We start from the raw sequence: 12,610 nt of genomic DNA on the forward strand, positions 1-12,610 counted from the left end.
TCCCTAGCTTTGCTGGGGTTCGAAATTTTTAGATTGGTCAAAAAGTGGTCACAAGATCCTCTTTTCGTGGTCACAAGGATTTTGTCGATTTTGAGCAAGTTTTCTGAAAATTCCGTAGGCCACGTCTTACACTTGTTTGAGCTCATATTTTTTGTAGTTACTTCTTTTGTGCTCCTAAGTAAAGGAAAAATATCAAAAAATAAAATAAAAAAGTCAAAATTTCAAAAAAAACGACAGCCCCAAAAATAGAAAAAAAGAAGGGCAAAAGAGAAACAATATCTAGAGGAGCACATAGAGAAGACCAAAGTGAGTTGTGTTAGCGTGTGCTGTCTGGTTCCTTATTTGTGTTGCTGTTTTCATCCACTATACTTGTTTTTCACACACCTGTCACCTTGCTATCCACCATACTTGCATGTTTGTTACACACCTGGTACTTGGAGCATTTTAGACTAGCAACGAGAACAAGTACTTTAGACTATAATTCAGCATTACTTTCTGTTACTGACTTGTGTGCCAGATATACATATTACTCTTTGTGTGCCTTTCAAGCTCCACAAACTCTTCAGATCAGTACAGACAAAGGGCCTTGCAATCTCGGTACCACTGCTTCACAGGTATCATGAATCAGCCGCCGGTTGTACCACCCAATGCTTGTGTTGGTAAGAACTTTGTAAGAGCTTGATAAGATGCTTCCACTTGCTGTGAAAAGTAACACCACTGCAACCACGTAGTCATTTGGTAGGGATAACTTTCACCTGTTTGTTCCTATTTTTGTGTTTTCAATGGTAGGAGGTGAACAGATTAGAGATAACAATTCTAAGGGTTTCAATGAGTGTGTCAGTCAAGAGCAACTACAAGCTATTGTAGAGGATACCCAAAAAAGAATGAATGAGGCCATCAGGAAGGCCGTCACTAACGCACTCATTGAACTCAACATTGGCAATAGCATGGAGAGATTGGACAAGCGAATTTCCATGCTAACCGACAAGGTTACTGAGTTGGAAACATTTGTGGCGGGCAACAATGACGTCTCCGGCAGCAACACCGATGGTCAAGACATGGTGTATGATGCCAATAGGAACATAGGTCGAGCAGCTTTCCGACAAGAGAGATTATAATAACGTTTTCACTGCAACACGACAAGTATGGGTGGTGTCCACCACCACCACCATCAAGGTAATAATCACCGTGTGCCCGATGATCCTTATGCTAAAATTAAGTTCACAATACCATCTTTTTCGGGTCATTATAATGCTGAGGGATATCTTGATTGGGAGATGATGGTAGAATAAAAGTTTAGTGCCCACCTTGTACCTGAGCAGCATAGAGTTAGACAAGCTACTAGTGAGTTTAAGGATTTTACCATTATTTGGTGGAATGAGCTAGCTGCATAGAATGCTTTACCTGGTATGTTGGAAGAACTTAAGGTAGCTATGCGTGATCGTTTTGTTCCTCCTTTTTATCATAGAGACTTACGTAAGAGATTGATGCGTTTAGAACAAGGAGATAAATCTGTACAGGATTACTATAGTGAGCTCCAAAAGGGATTGATGTGCTATAGTGTTGTGGAGGGAAATAAAGATGACATTTGTCATTTTTATTCGGGTTTGAGGCGTGAGATTCAGGACATTATTGATTATAAAGAATTTAACACTGTCAACCAGTTGTTTCAGTTTGCTATGCTTGCAGAAAAGAAATTGCAGGGGCGTGAACAGCAGGGCAAGAGCAAGGTCAGCACCGGCACATACACGCCATGCTCGGCACCATCTTTGGGGCTGACCAAGCCAACCACTTTTCGGACGCCTCCACCAGCGAGCAAGCGACCAGCAGCCTCTAGAGTTTTCACTACACCTAAGGCACCTCCCGCACGACCTTCAGATTTAGGTAAAAATTCTTTGCAGATGCCTACCAAGAGTTCCTCATCCATTGCATCGATGGGATGCACTTCGGGTATTCAGTGCCACCGTTGCTATGGCATTGGTCATATGCAGAAGGACTGCCCAAGTCAGCGAGCATATATTGCTACAGAAGATGGTTACATCAGCACCTCTGACATTGAGGATGAAGAAGACCAAGATGCAGATGAGGAGGATGGCGAAGTCCTTGGTGACGAGGCCACGATGTCCTATAGGAGCATCATTGTATAGCGGGTGCTCAGCTCACAAGTCCAGCAACCTAAGAAGCTACAATGCTATAACTTGTTCTAGATTTTCTTCGTCATCAGCGACCGTCGAGCACGTGTCATTATTGATGGAGGTAGCTACAACAATTTGGTGAGCTCTGATTTGGTCAAGAAGCTTGGCTTGACCACATGCCCACACCCACATCCATACCATATTCAGTGGCTAAATAATTCTGGTAAAGCAAAGGTAACACAAACTTACAGAGTTTCATTTTCTATTGGTTCTTATGCTGATTCTGTTGATTGTGATGTGGTACCTATGCAAGCTTGTTCTCTCTTATTGGGTCATCCTTGGGAACATGATAATGATGCTACACACCATGGTAGAAGTAATAAATACACTTTTGTGCATAAAGGAAAGAAAATTACTTTGGTACCTTTGACCCCTGCTCAAATTGTATAAGCTGATAGAGAACGCGCTGCTAGTTTCAATCATATTCAATCTGAAAATCAGCAAGTTCCTAATTCTATTTTCCCACCTAAAAGGATAAGTCTACATCTATTTCTAAGGCTGAGGGAATTAAATTGAAGGGTGGTGTTATGCTTGCAACAAAATGTGACTTTGCTAAAATTTCTGATGATGATATTTGCTATGCTTTGGTATGCAAACAAGCTATGTTTTTGCTTGATGATATTGTTAGCTCGGTACCTCCTGCTGTCACTAACCTTTTGTAGGAGTATGAGGACATTTTTCTTGCTGAGATACCCCGGGGCTGCCACCTATGAGAGGGATAGAGCATCAAATCGATTTGATTCTAGGAGCAACCTTGCCCAACCGTGCTGCTTATCGAACCAATCCTGAGGAGACTAAGGAAATTCAGCGACAAGTCTAAGACCTTTTGGACCGCGGGTATGTACGTGAAAGCCTTAGTCCTTGTGCCGTTCCTATACTTTTGGTTCCTAAGAAAGATGGAAGTTGGCGTATGTGTGTTGATTGTAGAGCCATCAATAATATTACTATTCGGTATCGTCATCCTATTCCTAGGCTAGACGACATGCTTGATGAGTTATGTGGTTCTATAATTTTCATTAAGATTGACTTGCAAAGTGGCTACCACCAAATTAGAATGAAACTTGGAGATGAATGGAAAACCGCGTTTAAAACCAAATTTGGGTTGTATGAGTGGTTAGTAATGCCTTTTGGTTTGACAAATGCACCTAGCACTTTCATGTGCTTAATGAATGAGGTTTTAAGAGCTTTTATTAGACATTTTGTGGTAGTTTACTTTGATGATATATTGATTTACATCAAGTCTTTTAATGAACATAAGGATCACTTACATGCTGTTTTTAATGCTTTATGTGATGCACGTCTATTTGGCAACCTTAAGAAGTGCATCTTTTGCATGGATCGAGTTTCTTTTCTTGGCTATGTTGTAACTCCACAGGGAATTGAGGTGGACGAGATGAAAATTGAAGCCATTAAGGGCTAGCCGGTTCCCCAAACCATCACACAGGTGAGGAGTTTTCTTGGTCTTGTAGGATTCTACCGCCGCTTCGTCAAAGATTTCAGCACCATTGCTGCCCCATTGCATGAGTTGACGAAGAAAGGGGTGGTGTTTCATTGAGGAGAGGCACAAGAGGAGTCCTTTGACACTTTGAAGGACAAGCTCACACATGCACCATTGCTGCAACTTCCAAATTTTGGTAAGACTTTTAAGCTAGAATGTGATGCTAGTGGAGTTGGCATTGGTGGTGTTTTGATGTAAGATAGCAAACCTGTTGCTTACTTTAGTGAAAAATTGTATGGTCCTATTCTTAATTATTCCACGTATGATAAAGAAATGTATGCACTTGTTCGTTCTTTAGAGACATGGCATCATTATTTATGGCCTAAAGAATTTGTTATTCATTCTGATCATGAATCGCTTAAGTATCTTCACTCTCAAAATAATCTGAACCGTAGGCATGCTAAATGGGTTGAATTTATTGAATCTTTTCCTTATATTATCAAACACAAGAAAGGAAAGGATAATATGATTGCTGATACTTTGTCTAGAAGATATACATTGCTGTCCCAACTTGATTGCTGGATTTTTGGTCTTCAATCCATTAAAGAACAATATGCGCTTGATCCTAATTTTAAGGATGTGTTGCTTAATTGTAGAGAGGGACGTGCATGGAATAAGTTTATGATCAATGATGGGTTTTTGTTTAGAGCTAACCACCTATGCATTCTAGTTGGTTCCGTTTGTCTTTTGTTGTTGCAGGAGGCACATGGAGGTGGATTGATGGGATATTTTAGTGCCAAGAAGACGGAGGAGGTGCTATCCACACACTTCTTTTGGCCAAGGATGAGGTGAGATGTAGAGCGGTATGTGGCTCGGTGTGCCACATGTCAAAAAGCTAAGTCGCGATTGAACCCATATGGTTTGTATATGCCTCTTCCTGTTCCTTCTACTCCTTGGGTAGATATATCTATGGATTTTGTGTTGGGATTGTCAAGGACTAAGAGAGGGAGGGATAGTATTTTTGTGGTGGTTGATCGTTTTTCTAAGATGGCACATTTTATTCCTTGTCATAAGAGCGACGATGCTGTTCATATTGCTGACCTTTTCTTTTAAGAAATCATTCACTTGCATGGTATGCCTTCTACTATTGTTTCAGATCACGATGTAAAATTCTTGAGTCATTTTTGGCGCACATTGTGGAATAAATTGGGGACCAAGCTGCTATTTTCTACAACATGTCATCCCCAAACTGATGGGCAAACTGAGGTTGTGAATCAAACATTGTCCACCATGTTGAGAGCCATTTTGAAGCGCAATTTGAAGATATGGGAAGAGTGTTTGCCGTATGTGGAGTTTGCATATAACAGGGCGGAATATTCCACCACCAAGGTAAGTCCTTTTCAGGTAGTGTATGGTTTTAACCCCCGTGCTCCTATTGATCTTTTGCCTTTACCTACCACTGAGAGAATACATAGTGATGCTAGAGAGCATGCTGATTTTATTTGTAAGTTGCATGAAACAACTAAAGCAAATATTGAAAGAATGAATGAAAAGTATAGAATTGCTGGTAGTAAAGGTAGAAAAGAGATTAAACTTGAACCGGGTGATTTGGTTTGGTTACATTTGAGAAAAGATAGATTTCCTGAGCTGCATAAGTCTAAATTAATGCCAAGAGCAGCTGGTCCTTATAAGATCATTAAGAAAATAAATGATAATGCCTACAAACTTGAATTGCCACCCGAGTTTGGGGTTAGTCCCACCTTTAACATTACAGATTTGAAACCTTATTTGGGAGAAGAAGATGAGCTTGAGTCGAGGACGACTCCAATTCAAGAGGGGGAGGATGATGAGGACATCACTTCTTTAGAGGTACCCACTGATCCTCCAACCGTCATGTAAGGTCCAATGACCTGGGCTCGAAAGCGACAACTCAATTTAGAGGTGAGCTCGTTCTTAAGCGATACTTTTCATACTTTTGAGAATAGACTACTACCTAATGATGTTATCTTGCTTAGGAACATTGGAGAGGGTCATGAAGGACTTAGAGGAAGTAGTGGAGGTGATGATGACCAGCAAGGACGTCCAACACAAGTCGGAGGCCCAGTCCCACAAGAATTTGAGTCTGCCTCGGCCTCTAGGACTAGTCTGCCTTAAACTGATCACTCAGGACGCATCTAGACTCCATTTTCGATGATCCACATATGGATGGAAAGATAATTTGATAAGGAAGCCAATACAAGTGGTTTCACATCAAAACCACTTCGGAATCAGCGGGAATCATCAAAACAATTCTGCATCCAGAATCTGCCAGGGTGCTGCGACACCTTCTTTTGGTCCGTTGGACCGTGTATCGTGTTTGGGCCCATTAGGGGACGCGTCCATGGTAGGCGACGACCCTAAGACCTTTATAATCATACGCCACCACCGTCATTAGGTTTTTGGGTTTTGCTTAGATTATTCTATCAAGAACAGTTTCACTGTTCATCGGTTTGTGAGACCCCAACTTCATGAGATAATCTTTCATCTGCAATTTGGTTGTGTTCTTGTTCTTGCTTTTGTTCTTCGTTACGTAGGCAAGGATTAGCCTTCTTGGCAAGGTCAACCTGGTCCATGACTTGGTTGATAACCAGAGGAGCTGTGGTGCTAAGATTGTAGGGTTCCATCTTTCGATCTGAAGCCGGATCGGTGTGTCATTCTCCACCACAACGATAGTTATCTCTACCTAATGGAAGATCGGGATCCCCATCTCCATTAGGCACCACCTACTCATGCGTCGGCATCTATCGAAATGGCCACGTTGAGATCATCGCCAACAACTAGGGCAACCGGATCACGCCCTCATGGGTTGCCTTCACTAACAGCGGCGAGCGCCTCATTGGCGAGGCCGCCAAGAACCAGGAGGCGGCCAACCCAGTGAGCACCATCTATGACGCCAAGCGGCTTATCGGGCGCTAGTTCAACGATGCCGTGCTGTAGCGGGACATGAAGCTGTTGTCCTACGAGGTCATCGAGTGGAACTGGAAGCCACGCATGTAGGTCCAGGTGAGGGAAGACGACATGCGTGAGTGTAGCCCCAAGGAGGTCAGCGCCATGGTGCTCACTAAGATGAAGGAGACGGCCGAGGCCTACCTCGGCTAGAAGGTCATGGATGCCATCGTCACTGTCCCGGCCTACTTTGACTATGCACAGCGCCAGGCCACCAAGGACACTGGCCTTATCGCTGGGCTCAACATGCTCCTCATAATCAATGAGCCCACCGCGGAAGCCATCGCCTACGGCATCGATGAGAAGGGCCTATTAGCCCCTAGATCTCCGGCACGGAGTTATCCGACCACTCACTAGTGTTGTCGAGCAGACACTAGTGATGCCGACCATGACACTATGGTTGGCGACCACACACTATGGCTAGAGGTAGAAGAAGGAAGGGAGAATAGAGCACACACACAACACAAGCACCAGCGTTGGGTAGAAATCTACAGAGGAGATGGCAAAACTGAACTTGCTCTCTTTACTGAGTTACAATGGCAAACTATATATATAACTCTATCCATCTAATCCTAGTATAGACATGTCAAGCTATCATACTGCTACAGTGACTAGATGTGACAGCATGACTAACTTTGGCACTTATCTCTACTGTGGCTATAGTGCGGTAGGTGAGCCATTCGGCGCCTGCCCCTGCAGCTGCTATAGTGCAACAATAGGGAGCCCTTTTTGGCACTACCTGTCCCTACCATGCGTTCACACAAGGGGAGCAGCAGATTACTTAACAATTCTTCCCTTAATCCTGCTGCTAACCCTTGAACCCTGTCCATGACGATCAACTTCTTTAGCTCCATGAGTCAAAGACGGCCGAGCAGCTTGGTGAGAACGTCCGTGAGTTACCAACCAATTTCGACGAACTCGATGACGATATGCCCTCCATCGATACAGTCCCTGAGGAAGTGGAACTTGATGTTGATGTGCTTGCTCCAGTCGTGGAGATCCAGATTCTTCGTGAGGGCGATGGTAGGCTGGTTGTCCACCATCAGTGCTGGTGGGTGGCTTCTTCACCGGTCAGCTTGCCTAGCAGCTAGCGTAGCCACATAGCTTGGCACACCGCTATGGCTGCCACCATGTACTCTACCTCATATGTGGATAGTGCCACCACCTTCTGTTTTAGCAACAGCCATGAGATTGGAGCCGACCCAAGGAAAATGAGCACGCCAGAGGTGCTCCACTGTCTGTCGATGTCCCCTACCATGTCTGCATCACTGAACACAGTGAGCTATAGCCTACTTTTGCTGGTCTTGGGAAAGACAATATCCTGATCCATCATCCCCTTGATGTAGCGCAGTAGTCGCTTCACCGTAGCCCAGTCATCCTCTCTGGGATCCTCCATGAAGTGACTAACGTAGCCCACGGTGAACGCAATGTCTAGCCTCATGTGGACTAGGTAGCATAGACCATCGACGATGCTCCAGTAGAGTGTTGCATCTACCTTCGCTGTGGTACTAGCCTTTGTCAGCTTCAGTCGCTCCTCCATCGGAGTCACACATGGCTTGCACTCAGCCATGCCGCTTTGCTCTAATAGCTTTGAGGCATACGCGCTCTGACTGAGCATGAGATCCTCCTTCCCCTATCTCACCTCAATGCCAAGGTAGTAGGAGAGCATGCTAAGATAGCTCATTAAAAAACAAGCCACCATCTCACGCTTAAAGCTATCGATGTCCTCCACATGCGCGCCGATGATGATCAAGTCATCCACATACATGTCGAGGACGAGCTCCGCCTTCCCCCATCATGATGTGTAGAGCGCGTGCTCGGTTGTGCACCTCATGAACCCAAGCTCACCCAGCGTGGCATCAAGCTTGGCGTTCCATGCTCGTGGGGTCTGTCATAGCCCGTAGAGCACCTTGCGTAGTCGGAGCACCTTGTGCTCTGCTCCCTTGATGGCAAAACCTGGAGGTTATATGACGAAGACCATCTATGCCAGTTCACCATAGAGGAAGGCCAATTTTACATCCAGGTGATGGACATGCCAGTCCTTTGCTGCTGCCAAAGTGAGAAATAGTCAGACAGACTCCATGCGCGCTACCGGCGCAAAGACTTCCTCAAAGTTGATGCCCTCGTGCTGGACAAAGCCTCGGGCGATGAGGCATGCCTTATGCTTGACAATAGCATCGTGCTCGTCCCGCTTGACCTTGTACACCCACTTTAGGCCAATCAGATGGCATCCTGGAGTTGGATTGATGAGATCCCAAGTCTCATTTTCCTTGATCGTCTTCATCTCCTCCAGCATTGAACATCGCCAATTTGCATCATGATCGGCCAGCATGAACATGGGTGGTTCCTCTGCACTGATTAGAAGAAGCTCTGGGTCATTGAGCAGCCAACCCGCTAGGCCTAAGGGCCCTGTGTTGCTGATGATGTCATCCAACCTACGGAACCGCACCTCCTCACCATCATGGAAGGCATCCACGAACTCAGTGATGTCGCTTGAAGGTGAGGCAAACTCGATCGGCGTCGATGGAGTTCCCTGTTCCACCAGAGTGCTCGACACAGCACCTGGAGTACTCGGCACCCTAGCTATAGTTCTCAGCGCCACTATAGGAGTGCTCAACCCTAGTCTTGGAGTGGTTGATACCACTGCAAGACCCCTCGGTTCTGCTATGGGAGTGTTCGGCACCCATCCTAGAGTGGTTGACACCACTATAGGACCACTTGGCACCACTCCTGGAGTGCTTAACACCCCTCTCGAAGTGCTCGACACCGCTCTAGGAGTGCTCAACTATGTTGCTGGAGTGGTCTACACCTCCTCTCTAGCATCTCCACCACTGTGGATGACCAAGTGCTCGACGACAAAGGTGCAGGTGAAGCCGCCAGCTTCTTTCGTGTTCGGACTGTCCTAGTCCCAAGCTACCTTCTTGTCGAACATGATGTTGTGCGAGACAAGCACCTTGTCGCCGCGTGGGTCGTAGAGCCATAATGCCTTGGTACCTTCCACGTAGCCCAGGAGCACCATCGGTGTGCTCCTGTCCTCCAGCTTGGTGAGGACCGGCTTTATTTCCCTCACATGGCCAATGCAGCCAAATGTCTAGAGGAAGGACATGCTTGGCTTATGTCCATACCAAGCTTCGAACGGCGTCTTGCCCTTTAGAGCCTTGGTGGGCGCGTAGTTGAGGATGAACACCGCCATGGTCATCGTCTCACCCTAGAACCTTGCCGACATGCCTTTGGCCTTCATCATGGATCGAGCCATGCCGACCACCGTAAGGTTTCGCCGCTCCACCATGCCATTCTTCTATGGTGAGTATGGCATGGTGTGGTGTTGTACCACACCCTGATCCGCATAGTATGCAGCATACTTGTAACACCTCGGGTGTTTAAATACTAAAACCTGACATGTCATCATACGCACTGCAAAGCATTTGACATTTGGTGAAAACTTTGAGATGCATACACTAAAACAAGTTTATATTTATGTGGTATGTGTTGAATTGTGTTGTTTGACTCGAGTTCAAAGTTTGCTTGGATTTTCTTTAATTTTTGAGAAAACCCTGATTTTCAGCATTTAAATCATACCCTGAAAACTCATTTCAAAATCTAAGCATATTTTGGGGTTGAGTCCAAAAGCAAAAGTGTAGAGCTTGTCAAGTTATACAAAGTTTGTTTTTGGAGTTTTCAAAGTTGTTATGAAAAATTTTGAGTAATTCAAAAAGGCGTAATTTGTTAAATTTCCCCTATTTAAATTCAAAAGTTCATTTCAAAATCTAGACCGAATTTGGGGGTAGTTATAAAAGCAAAGTTGTAGAACTTTTGATTTTGAACAACTTTTGTTTTTGGAGATTTTTGAGTTGTTATGAAAATTTGAGAGTAATTTGTGAATTTTGGTGAATAGCAATCTTATAAATACTGTGAACAGTGTTCACCGTCTAAGCTACATGGCCGGCGACCTTCTTCGGTGTTCCAGGCACATCATGGCCGTCCTTGGCATCGTGCTGGCACAAAAATAGCTCCGTCGTGGCTTCCTTGAGCTTCTGAGCCGTGCTATAAGTACCGAGACGCCGTCGTCGTCGTTTTTCTTCTTCCTCTGTTTTCACCGCCGCCGCTGTTGTCATCGCTCCGGCGAGCTCACATTGTCTCCCCAGTGCCATTGCCATCTCGGTAAAGGCCATCCCAATTCCGTCTTTTCCTTGTGAATCTAGCCAGCTAGCATTGGTCACCTAAAATTGCCAAGAATCCGCTGTCCACGTCTTTCTTCCTCGTGGCCGGCAACTTCACCGTCGTGGGCGTGTCGTCGTGGCCAGAGCCCTCTGGTGAGCCATTGCCTGTGATCAGTGTACCTACAGCTTCATCTCGATGCTGTAGTACTTAATCTGTTGTTGTTTACTCATTTTGATCACTGCAGTCACCGGTTCTCCATCACCGACGATCTTTGCTCCGCTGTGATCACCATGGTCGTCATCACGCCTCTCCGTTGCTTCTCCGACCTCGTTCCTTGCTTCAACATGTTCAGGGTGAGCTACTAGTGCTTCCTGGATCCTTTGTTTAAGCTCTACTGGTTTCACATCACCGGCGTAGCGCTACCATGCCACCGTGTCCACCATGGCCGGCGTAGTGCTCGATCCAGTCCGTAGCTAGTACAGCTTGTGCCCTAGATCGATGCGCCTAGTCGAGGGTAGTGTTTTGGTACCTTGGTCGTCACCGTTGGCCTCGCCGTCGGCGAGAAATTGCCGGTCAGCGCCGTCGTTGCCATGGTTAGCGCGGGAGGAAGGGGATGACAGGTGGGGTCAAGGTGTCAGTGACTCAGTGATTTCAAAATGGATTTTTCTATTTTCAGATTTGAATGAATAGTGTATGTTTTCGTTATTTTTGTATAGATTTACTTAGAGCTCCAAAAATTATGAAATTTTTTGTGTGACCTCTCTATGATGTGTATTATTTAGGAAAAACATGAAATGTTGTTTTTCAGTACTTTTTGAATGTGATAAAAATTGCTCAATTTATTAATAAATGGATTTCCATGATTTTTCTAGGCTTATTTAATTGTCCAAAAATTATGAAATTTGTTTTGTCACTTACTTATCATGTAATGAATATTTACAAAATTTTTGAGGTCAATTGGAACAAGTTGAATTATTTCATAATTCTTAATTAATTAATTAATTCATAAAAGCAAATAGTAACCTTTAGTGATTTAGGTTTTTGTTGGCATTTTTGATTGAGTGATGTCCTTGGGCCGTTAGTTGGTAATGATCCTTGGCAATTGATGTAAGTAGTACGAAAAAGATTTGGTTAGTTTGACTTATAACTGTACCGCGAAGGAAAGTTGTATTCAAATTGTTAATTCTTTCCTCCATCATCGAGCATCATGTTTCGTACTCTGCATCATGTTAAACATGTCATTGTTACTACGTGTAGTGAACGAAGGTGAACACGTAGTAGTTAATCAAGTGGCGGAGGAGGTTAATCCGTCTGTTGAAGTCGGTTCGAATACTTGTGAAACGTCGCAGGAATCGGACTTTTCCGTCAACGAAGGCAAGCCCCGGATGCATACAACCATACCTTGTATTTTACAAATTGATTTCGGTTTTGCTTCTTTTTACTGCATTAAGTGATTAGGAGTCAAGTATAAACCAAATTGGTACATTACCAACCTTGTTATTCCATATTTACCATATTACCGGTTTTAAATTCGTATATGCCTAGTTTTGCTTAGCTATGCTTAGAACGATGAAAGTCGGGCAATTACCTGCCACCTGCAAGTTTTAAATGGAACCTTGGTTACTAATGTGATCATGTGATATGGGAATGTGGAGTAATAAATCTAGACCGGGTGGACTCGGTGTGTGTGAGCCACAAGACATGGAGGTCTTGTGAGCGGGTCCTCCGCCTGTGTCGATTAAGGCACGTCCGTTGTTGAATTGCATGAGGTGAGAATTTGTAGTACTAACCACATACTCCGGTAAGCCTTAACTTGGTGATTCTAGTACGA

At 44.6% G+C, this 12,610-nt stretch overlaps 1 pseudogene; it reads left to right on the forward strand.

The window, feature by feature from the left end:
- The first annotated feature begins 6,395 nt into the window (after nucleotides 1-6,395).
- LOC136455427 (luminal-binding protein 5-like) overlaps nucleotides 6,396-12,610 on the forward strand; it is a 36,075-nt pseudogene continuing 29,860 nt past the window's right edge.

Source organism: Miscanthus floridulus, chromosome 5, assembly GCF_019320115.1.
Source record: "Miscanthus floridulus cultivar M001 chromosome 5, ASM1932011v1, whole genome shotgun sequence".
NCBI classification, from domain to species: domain Eukaryota; kingdom Viridiplantae; phylum Streptophyta; class Magnoliopsida; order Poales; family Poaceae; genus Miscanthus; species Miscanthus floridulus.